This window comes from Emys orbicularis, chromosome 1, assembly GCF_028017835.1.
Source record: "Emys orbicularis isolate rEmyOrb1 chromosome 1, rEmyOrb1.hap1, whole genome shotgun sequence".
Taxonomy (NCBI): domain Eukaryota; kingdom Metazoa; phylum Chordata; order Testudines; family Emydidae; genus Emys; species Emys orbicularis.
Genome location: NC_088683.1, coordinates 367,989,963 through 367,999,013, shown reverse-complemented (window position 1 = coordinate 367,999,013; position 9,051 = coordinate 367,989,963).

Below are 9,051 nucleotides of genomic sequence, written 5' to 3'. Positions count from 1 at the left end.
AAGGAGAAATTGACCCTTCCCCCCTCCTTCCTTTCACCAACTCCTGGTGAATACAGATCCAAACCCCCTTGGATCTTAAAACAAGGAGAAATCAATCAGGTTCTTAAAAAGAAGGCTTTTAATTAAAGAAAAAGGTAAAAATCATCTCTGTAAAATCAGTATGGAAAATAACTTTACAGGGTAATCAAACTTAAAGAGCTCAAAGGACCCCCCTCTGTCTTAGGTTCAAAGTATAGCAAACAAAGATAAACACTCTAGTAAAAGGTAGATTTACAAGTTGAGAAAACAAAGTAAATCTAAGACGCCTTGCCTGGCTTTTACTTACAATTTTGAAAATAAGAGAGACTTGTTTAGAAAGATGGGGAGAACGTGGATTGATGTCTGGTCCCTCTCAGTCCCAAGAGCGAACAAACCCTTAAAACAAAGAGAACACACAAAAGCCTTCCCCCCCCCCAAGATTTGAAAGTATTTTGTCCCCTTATTGGCCCTTTGGGTCAGGTGTCAGCCAGGTTACCCGAGCTTCTTAACCCTTTACAGGTAAAAGGATTTTGGAGTCTCTGGCCAGGAGGGATTTTAGTACTGTACACAGGAGAGCTGTTACCCTTCCCTTTATAGTTATGACACGCCCCCCAAATCACAGATAGTGTTGGACGTTCGGTTCCACACTGGCTGTGATTTCTTCCTGGAGTTTTAGGAGAAAACAGAGTTAACAAGACACATGTACCTTTAGACATACTACTGATTATATAAAAACTAACAATATGTTTCATTCCAAGAACAATTGTTAATCAGTTAACTCTGGGAAACTTTCCCGGGAGAGTGCATCAGCCACTTTGTTAGAAGCTCCCAAAATGTGTTGTATTTCAAAATCAAAATTTTGGAGAGCTAAACTCCACCGAAGAAGTTTTTTTGTTATTTCCCTTGGCGGTATGAAGCCACTGTAGCGCAGCATGGTCTGTTTGTAGTTGGAAACGCCGTCCCCAAACATATGGGCGTAGCTTTTTCAGCGCGTACACAATGGCGTAGCATTCCTTTTCGCTGATTGACCAGTGGCTTTCCCTCTTAGACAGTTTCTTGCTGAGAAACACGACAGGATGGAATTCTTGATCCGGTCCTTCCTGCATTAAAACTGCTCCCACGCCTCGCTCGGACGCATCTGTGGTTACTAGGAACGGTTTGTTAAAGTCTGGGGCCCTTAGCACAGGGTCAGACATGAGTGTTGCCTTAAGCTGGTTAAAGGCCTTTTGACACTCATCAGTCCACTGAACTGCATTTGGCTGTTTCTTTCTGGTTAGGTTTGTCAGCGGGGCGGCGATTTGGCTGTAGTGTGGTACAAATCGCCTATAATATCCGGCCAAGCCTAAGAAGGATTGGACCTGTTTTTTTGACTTTGGAACCGGCCACTTTTGGATAGCATCCACTTTGGCCTGTAGGGGATTTATAGTTCCTTGACCCACCTGGTGCCCCAGGTACGTTACTCTGTTTTGACCTATTTGACACTTTTTAGCCTTAACAGTTAGTCCTGCCTGCCGGATGCGCTCGAAGACTTTTTCCAGGTGCTCCAGGTGTTCTGTCCATGAATTAGAAAAAATGGCCACATTATCGAGGTAGGCAACTGCAGATTCTCCCAATCCTGCTAGGAGACCATCTACAAGTCTTTGGAAGGTGGCGGGTGCATTTTGCAACCCGAAAGGGAGTACATTGAATTTATACACCCCTGCCCGGGTGACGAAGGCGGACCTTTCCTTAGCGGGTTCATCTAGTGGTACTTGCCAGTACCCCTTGGTTAAGTCTAAAGTAGAGATGAATTGGGCATGTCCCAATTTCTCCAATAGCTCATCTGTGCGTGGCATTGGATAGTTGTCAGGACGAGTTACAGCATTTAGCTTACGGTAGTCCACGCAAAAGCGTATTTCCCCATCTGGTTTGGGAACTAGAACCACTGGAGATGCCCATGCACTGCTAGAGGGGCGGATTATACCCATCTGTAGCATGTCCTGGATCTCCCTTTGTATAGCAGCTTGGGCATGAGGTGACTCCCGGTAGGGTGGGGTTCTAATTGGGTGAGCATTACCTGTGTCAATGGAGTGGTATGCCCATTCGGTCCGTCCTGGAGTGGCTGAGAAAATCGGTGCAAAGCTTGTGCACAGCTCCTTGATCTGCTGTCGCTGCAGACGTCCCAGGGTCATGGAGAGGTTCACCTCTTCCACGCCACCATTCCTTTTTCCTTCGTAGTAGACACCTGCAGGCCACTCCGCGTCATCTGTTTCCTGGGCTGTAAACTGGCAAACGTTTAATTCTCTGGAATAAAAGGGCTTAAGAGAATTAACATGGTATACCTTAGGCTTTATGTTGGAGGTGGGGGAGGCTATGAGATAGTTAACAGCTCCTAGGTGCTCCTGGACCATGAATGGTCCTTTCCACGACGCTTCCATTGTATGGGCCCGGAGCGCCTTTAAGACCATAACTTGGTCTCCTACTTTGAAGGACCGTTCTTTGGAATGTTTATTATACCAGGCCTTTTGCTCTTCCTGAGCATCCTTTAGGTTTTCTTTAGCAAGGGCTAAAGAGTGTCGGAGGGTGCTTTGTAGGTTGCTTACAAAGTCTAGAATGTTAGTTCCTGGAGAAGGCGTAAACCCCTCCCATTGTTGCTTCACCAACTGTAATGGCCCCTTAACCTCGCGGCCATACACAAGTTCAAATGGTGAAAACCCTAAACTGGGATGTGGTACAGCCCTGTAGGCAAAAAGCAACTGCTGCAACACTAGGTCCCAATTATTGGAGTGTTCATTTACGAATTTACGTATCATGGCCCCCAAAGTTCCATTAAACCTCTCCACCAGACCATTGGTTTGATGGTGATGAGGGGTGGCAACCAAGTGATTCACCCCATGAGCTTCCCACAGGTTTTTCATGTTCCCTGCCAGGAAATTAGTTCCCGAATCTGTAAGTATGTCGGAGGGCCAACCTACCCTGGCAAAAATGTCTGCTAATGCCTGGCACACACTGTTAGCCCTGGTGTTGCTTAAGGGTACAGCTTCCGGCCATCGGGTAGCAAAGTCCATGAAAGTCAGTACGTACTGCTTTCCTCTGGGTGTCTTCTTTGGGAAAGGACCCAGAATATCCACAGCTACTCGCTGAAATGGGACCTCAATTATGGGTAGTGGCTGGAGAGGGGCTTTAACCTGGTCTTGGGGCTTTCCCACTCGTTGGCACACCTCACAAGACCGGACATAATTAGCAACGTCCTTGCCCATTCCCTCCCAGTGGAAGGACTTCCCCAACCGGTCTTTGGTTCTGTTCACCCCAGAATGGCCACTGGGATGATCATGGGCTAAGCTCAAGAGCTTTACCCGATACTTAGTGGGAACTACCAACTGTCTTTGAGGATGCCAGTCTTCCTGGTGCCCACCAGAAAGAGTCTCCTTGTATAAAAGTCCTTGTTCTACAACAAACCGGGATTGGTTAGAAGAGCTGAGAGGCGGTGGGGTGCTTCGTGCCGCCGCCCAAGCTTTCTGAAGGCTGTCATCTGCTTCCTGCTCGGCCTGGAACTGTTCCCTTGATGCTGGAGACATCAGTTCCTCCTTGGACTGTGGACTGGGGCTTGGTCCCTCTGGAAGCGATGCAGGTGCTGGGGCTGTTTCCATTGACTGTGAACCGCTGTCCGCTGGTGCACTATGTGGTATTTCAGGCTCTGGCTGAGCCTCTTGGGTAGGGTTATCTGCTGCTTCCACCAGTTCAGACTCGCTGGTGCCCTCTGGCATTGGAGTTGTAGACGGGTTTGCAAGCGCTGGACTCAGTGCTGGCAATGGTTCTGGTGCTGGCTGCGTTGCCAGTTCTGGTTCTGGGACTGGCTTTGGCTGGGCCTCTGGGATTGGATCCACTACGGCTGTTGCAGTCGTTGGCAGGGGATCCGGTTCCACCACCTTCGTTTGGGTCTCTGGTAACACAGACGGGGCCCTGGTGGACGGCTCAGGAACAGGGATGGGGGTGGAAGCTTGCTTAGTCTGGCTGCGGGTGACTATTCCCACCCTCTTGGCTAGCTTCACATGCTTGGCCAAGTCTTCCCCCAGCAGCATGGGGATGGGATAATTGTCATAGACTGCAAAAGTCCACATTCCTGACCAGCCCTTGTACTGGCCATGCAACTTGGCTGTAGGCAAGGTTACAGACTGTGACACAAAGGGTTGAATTGTCACTGTAGCCTCCGGGTTGATGAGTTTGGGGTCCACTAGGGATTGGTGGATAGTTGACACTTGTGCCCCAGTGTCCCTCCAAGCGATAACCTTCTTTCCGCCCACTCTCAAGGTTTCCCTTCGCTCCGAGGGTATGAGAGAGGCATCTGGGTCTGGGGATCTTTGGTGTGATTGGGGTGTAATGAACTGTAATCGGTTGGAGTTCTTGGGGCAGTGAGCCTTTATATGTCCCAGTTCATTACATTTAAAACATCGCCCTGCTAAGGTATCACCGGGGCGATGTTGGTTGATGGAGACTGGTGTGGTGGGGTGAGAAGGCGTCTGGGGTTTCCCTTGGGATGTGGGTGGGGCCTTGGGTTGTCCCCGGTGATAAGGTGTTGTTTCGGCTTGCCCCTTCTGATATTCGCTCCAACTGCTACTAGCTTTTTTCTTTTCTGTCACCTCCACCCATTTGGCTCCAATCTCCCCCGCCTCGGTTACAGTTTTGGGCTTCCTATCTAGGATGTACCTTTCTATTTCCTCAGGAACACCCTCTAAAAACTGCTCCATTTTTACTAGGGAAAGCAGATCTTCCAGAGATTTAACATTTGCTCCTGATACCCAGGCATCACAATTTTTGTCAATGTGGTAGGCATGCCGGGTAAATGACACATCTGGTTTCCACCTTAGGGCTCTGAACCGCCGACGGGCATGCTCGGGTGTTAGCCCCATTCTGAGTCTGGCCTTGTTTTTAAAAAGTTCATAACTGTTCATGTGTTCCTTAGGCATTTCAGCCGCCACCTCTGCTAAGGGTCCACTGAGCTGCGGCCTCAGCTCTACCATGTACTGGTTTGCAGCGATGCTGTATCCAAGGCAGGCCCTTTCAAAATTTTCTAAGAAGGCCTCAGTATCATCGCCTGCCTTGTAGGTGGGGAATTTTCTGGGATGGGAAGTGGTACCTGGAGAGGAGTTGCTAGGATGGTCTGATGCCTCCTGCTTAGCCCTTGCTGCTTCCGGTTCATGCTTCCTTTCTTTTTCTCTCGCCTCCTCTTTGGCTTTTTCCAGCTCCATCTCTCTCTTGTGGGCCTCCTCTTTGGCTTTTTCTTCTCTTTTATGGGCCTCCTCTTTGGCTTTCTCTTCTCTTTCATTTTCTTCTGCTTCTAGTTTGGCCAGTTCTATTTTGTTAGCTACTTCTTTGGTAGTCATTTTCCTGTTTTCTTGTGCTGGGTCACACCCCTCTGCAGTTGACTGAAACTGGGATGTACTTAGCTCTGGCTGCTGCTGAGTTAACAGAGACTTTTTAACAAGCTACTCCTGAGGATGTAAAAAGAAAAGAAAAAAACAATTCAGCTTGTAAATTGCCTTTACCAGTCAAAGTTTGTTTGCTTATTTGAACACTTCTCTTAACAAAGGACCTTGTTAAAAAAACTTAACACCTCTGCCTTCAGGCAAGGAGAGATAAGATATGCATCTACCTTCAGCTCTGCTTTCCAAGCAGCTAGAAGGAAAAAAAAATCTCTTACTGGCTTTTGGGTTTAAAACGATCTCCACCGCTGTGCCACCATGTCAAGGCTGTATCCCCACTTTGAACTTTAGGGTAGAAATGTAGGGGCCTGCATGAGGACTTCTAAGCTTAACTACCAGCTTAGTTCTGGTCCGCTGCCACCATTCCCTACCCTGGGAAGCTTTTAGAAACTCTCTCACCAATTCCCTGGTGAATACAGATCCAAACCCCCTTGGATCTTAAACAAGGAGAAATTGACCCTTCCCCCCTCCTTCCTTTCACCAACTCCTGGTGAATACAGATCCAAACCCCCTTGGATCTTAAAACAAGGAGAAATCAATCAGGTTCTTAAAAAGAAGGCTTTTAATTAAAGAAAAAGGTAAAAATCATCTCTGTAAAATCAGTATGGAAAATAACTTTACAGGGTAATCAAACTTAAAGAGCTCAAAGGACCCCCCTCTGTCTTAGGTTCAAAGTATAGCAAACAAAGATAAACACTCTAGTAAAAGGTAGATTTACAAGTTGAGAAAACAAAGTAAATCTAAGACGCCTTGCCTGGCTTTTACTTACAATTTTGAAAATAAGAGAGACTTGTTTAGAAAGATGGGGAGAACGTGGATTGATGTCTGGTCCCTCTCAGTCCCAAGAGTGAACAACCCCTTAAAACAAAGAGCACACACAAAAGCCTTTCCCCCCCCCCCAAGATTTGAAAGTATTTTGTTCCCTTATTGGCCCTTTGGGTCAGGTGTCAGCCAGGTTACCCGAGCTTCTTAACCCTTTACAGGTAAAAGGATTTTGGAGTCTCTGGCCAGGAGGGATTTTAGTACTGTACACAGGAGAGCTGTTACCCTTCCCTTTATAGTTATTACAGTAGCGGTAGGGGAATACCGGCCCAGGTACCCATACTTCAGTACACCTGTCCAATAAAAGCGGGGCCATTATCAGAATCAATGCTATGTGGCAATCCCTATCTTGGAAAAATTTCAGTTATTAATATTTTTGCTGCAGCCATCTGGTCTCTTTTCTAGTCGGAAATGCTTCCACCCACTTACTGAAGCTATCCACAATCACAAACAAGAATCTGTTTTTTCTAGGGGTGATAGGCAAGGGCCCTACAAAGTCTACCTGTAAGCATTGAAGGGGTCCCTTTAACGCTTGGTGCATTAACTCTCCACGTCTTTTCCTTCTAGCAGGGTCTTGCTTAGTACATATCAAACAGCCATGAATATGCAAGTTTAAATCCTCTTTCATTACTGGCCACCATCCTAATTTTTTAAGTTTTTCCAATGCCTCTTCCTGTTTCGGGTGACCTCCCACAGTTGAACCATGTACCCATCCTAAAAGGAGGTACTGCATTTGCTGAGGGATTACTAAAACCCATTCATTTTCTGGTTTTGCCAGAATCAAATCTCCCTCCTTTCTTAACGGGACACCCTGCCACTGTGAGGGACATTCCCTTATCCATTGCTGTATCATGTCATCTTTTGCCTGCAGATCCTGTAAAAGCTGAAGCTCTTTCTGGTTGTTTCCCTCAATTTCTTGTTTTTGCTTTGCCTGTGCCCGCGTGGTTACTGCTACGGGAGTCGGCTCCCACAATGTTCCAATAAGGGCTGCTTCTTTAGACAATTTATCTGCTTGTTCATTTCCCCACTGTAAGGGACCGTTTCCTCTATGGACTTTTATTTTAACCATCCGGATCCTCTGATACTGCCCTGCCAATTTTTCCATTTGCTGCCACAAAAGTTTGTGTATAATTTCAGATCCATCGGTTCCTGTAAAACCTATACTATTCCACCATGGCAAATAAATAGTGGTTCCCTTGTAAACATAATCTGAATCGGTTCCTATTATTATTTCTGTTTGTTTCTCTTTCATTCTGGCTAAGACTTCTAAAACTGCTGACCCTTCTGCAGACCGTGTTCCTCCTTTAGTCAATTTGTACTGGAAAGAGTTAACTGTCTGCAGGTCTCCAGTTAAACATATCCCTGCAAAACCAGGAACTCGCTTTCCTCCGGTATAATAAGAACTACTGTCCACAAACCAAATCGTTTTCCCAATCACCTGTTCAATTGGGGTTGCTTTAAAAATAGGGTGTGTTTTGGATTCTTGCTGGGGTTCACAAACATGTTCTCGACTGTTTATAGTCAGTCCCTATACAGATATTTCAGGTTCTTTTAGCGGGACTAATTGCACATTTTCAGACATAAGACCAAAGACCCATTGAATGGCTTTCTGTTCTCCCTTTGTCCCCCCCCACAGAGCCAACTCCACCTCATCTTCAACCTCATCTTCAATCCACACTCCCCTCCCTCCCTCTGCCCCACACCCAACCCCCACCTTCACACCCCGCTTCTCCTAAGCCCCAACCCCCATAAAGTCACCGCTAGCTCCCCCATTGCACCTGGACTTGCCCCACAACTGCCCCTTCCCTGCAACGTGCTCTCTAACCCCTCCCCTCCCAGAGTAGGGGGGAGTTTCTGGGCATTTCCACTGGCAGTGGGGAGCTGCAACCAGCCCCACTATCACCACCTCCCCTCCACAGTTCCAACTTTTGGCTCCAGTCTGCTCAGCCCCCCACAGCTCTGTCTCAGCACTGCTCCTCTGCCTGTAGCCCAACTCTGACTCCTTACTGCGTCTTCCAGATTTCTACAGCATTAATAGCCCCAAATTACTTAAAAACTAACCCAAAAGTAGCCCAATCTATCTTTTGAGACAAAGGTTTTTTTTTTTTATTAACAGATTGGTTTCTACATGAAGCAACAGATGAAAGCTTTTTTTAGATAACTAAGTACAAACTGGATTTTTAGAAAAATGTACAAGTCCCAGCAGGAGTTCATACACATTAACAACAAAGCGAGATGAAAATCATATTCACATTCAAAACCCCAATGCTGGTACTATATAGGTCGTGCAGGGCTGAGCACAGTAGAAGGACTTAGTACTGCAAGCGATTCAATCACCTGGACGTTTGGTGGCAATCCCTGCTTCACAAACTCCAGCATGAAATCTCAACACCAACTTTTGATATCTTCGACAACAGGAATGGTTGCTGTGTATTTTGAAAGGTCCAAGCAGTAACTAATTTGACTTAAAGATGATGTCATAGTTTAACACAGCAGTCCAGTTCTCAAAAACGCAGGGTTTCACAACTCTAACCAACAAGCTCTAGTAGAATGTCCTCAAATCCTGCAGGAGCTTTCCTGTATTTTCATTTTCCATCTGAAACCTTTGGTTTATCCTCCAGGCCTCCTGAAGGATTGGACGTAGACAAATCAGATAAATTTTGTTCACCAGATCACTTCACATATGCTAAAGAACTTCAGCATTGTAGTTGTTTTCTTTGTCTTTGGATATCTGAAAGCGTAGCTTCAG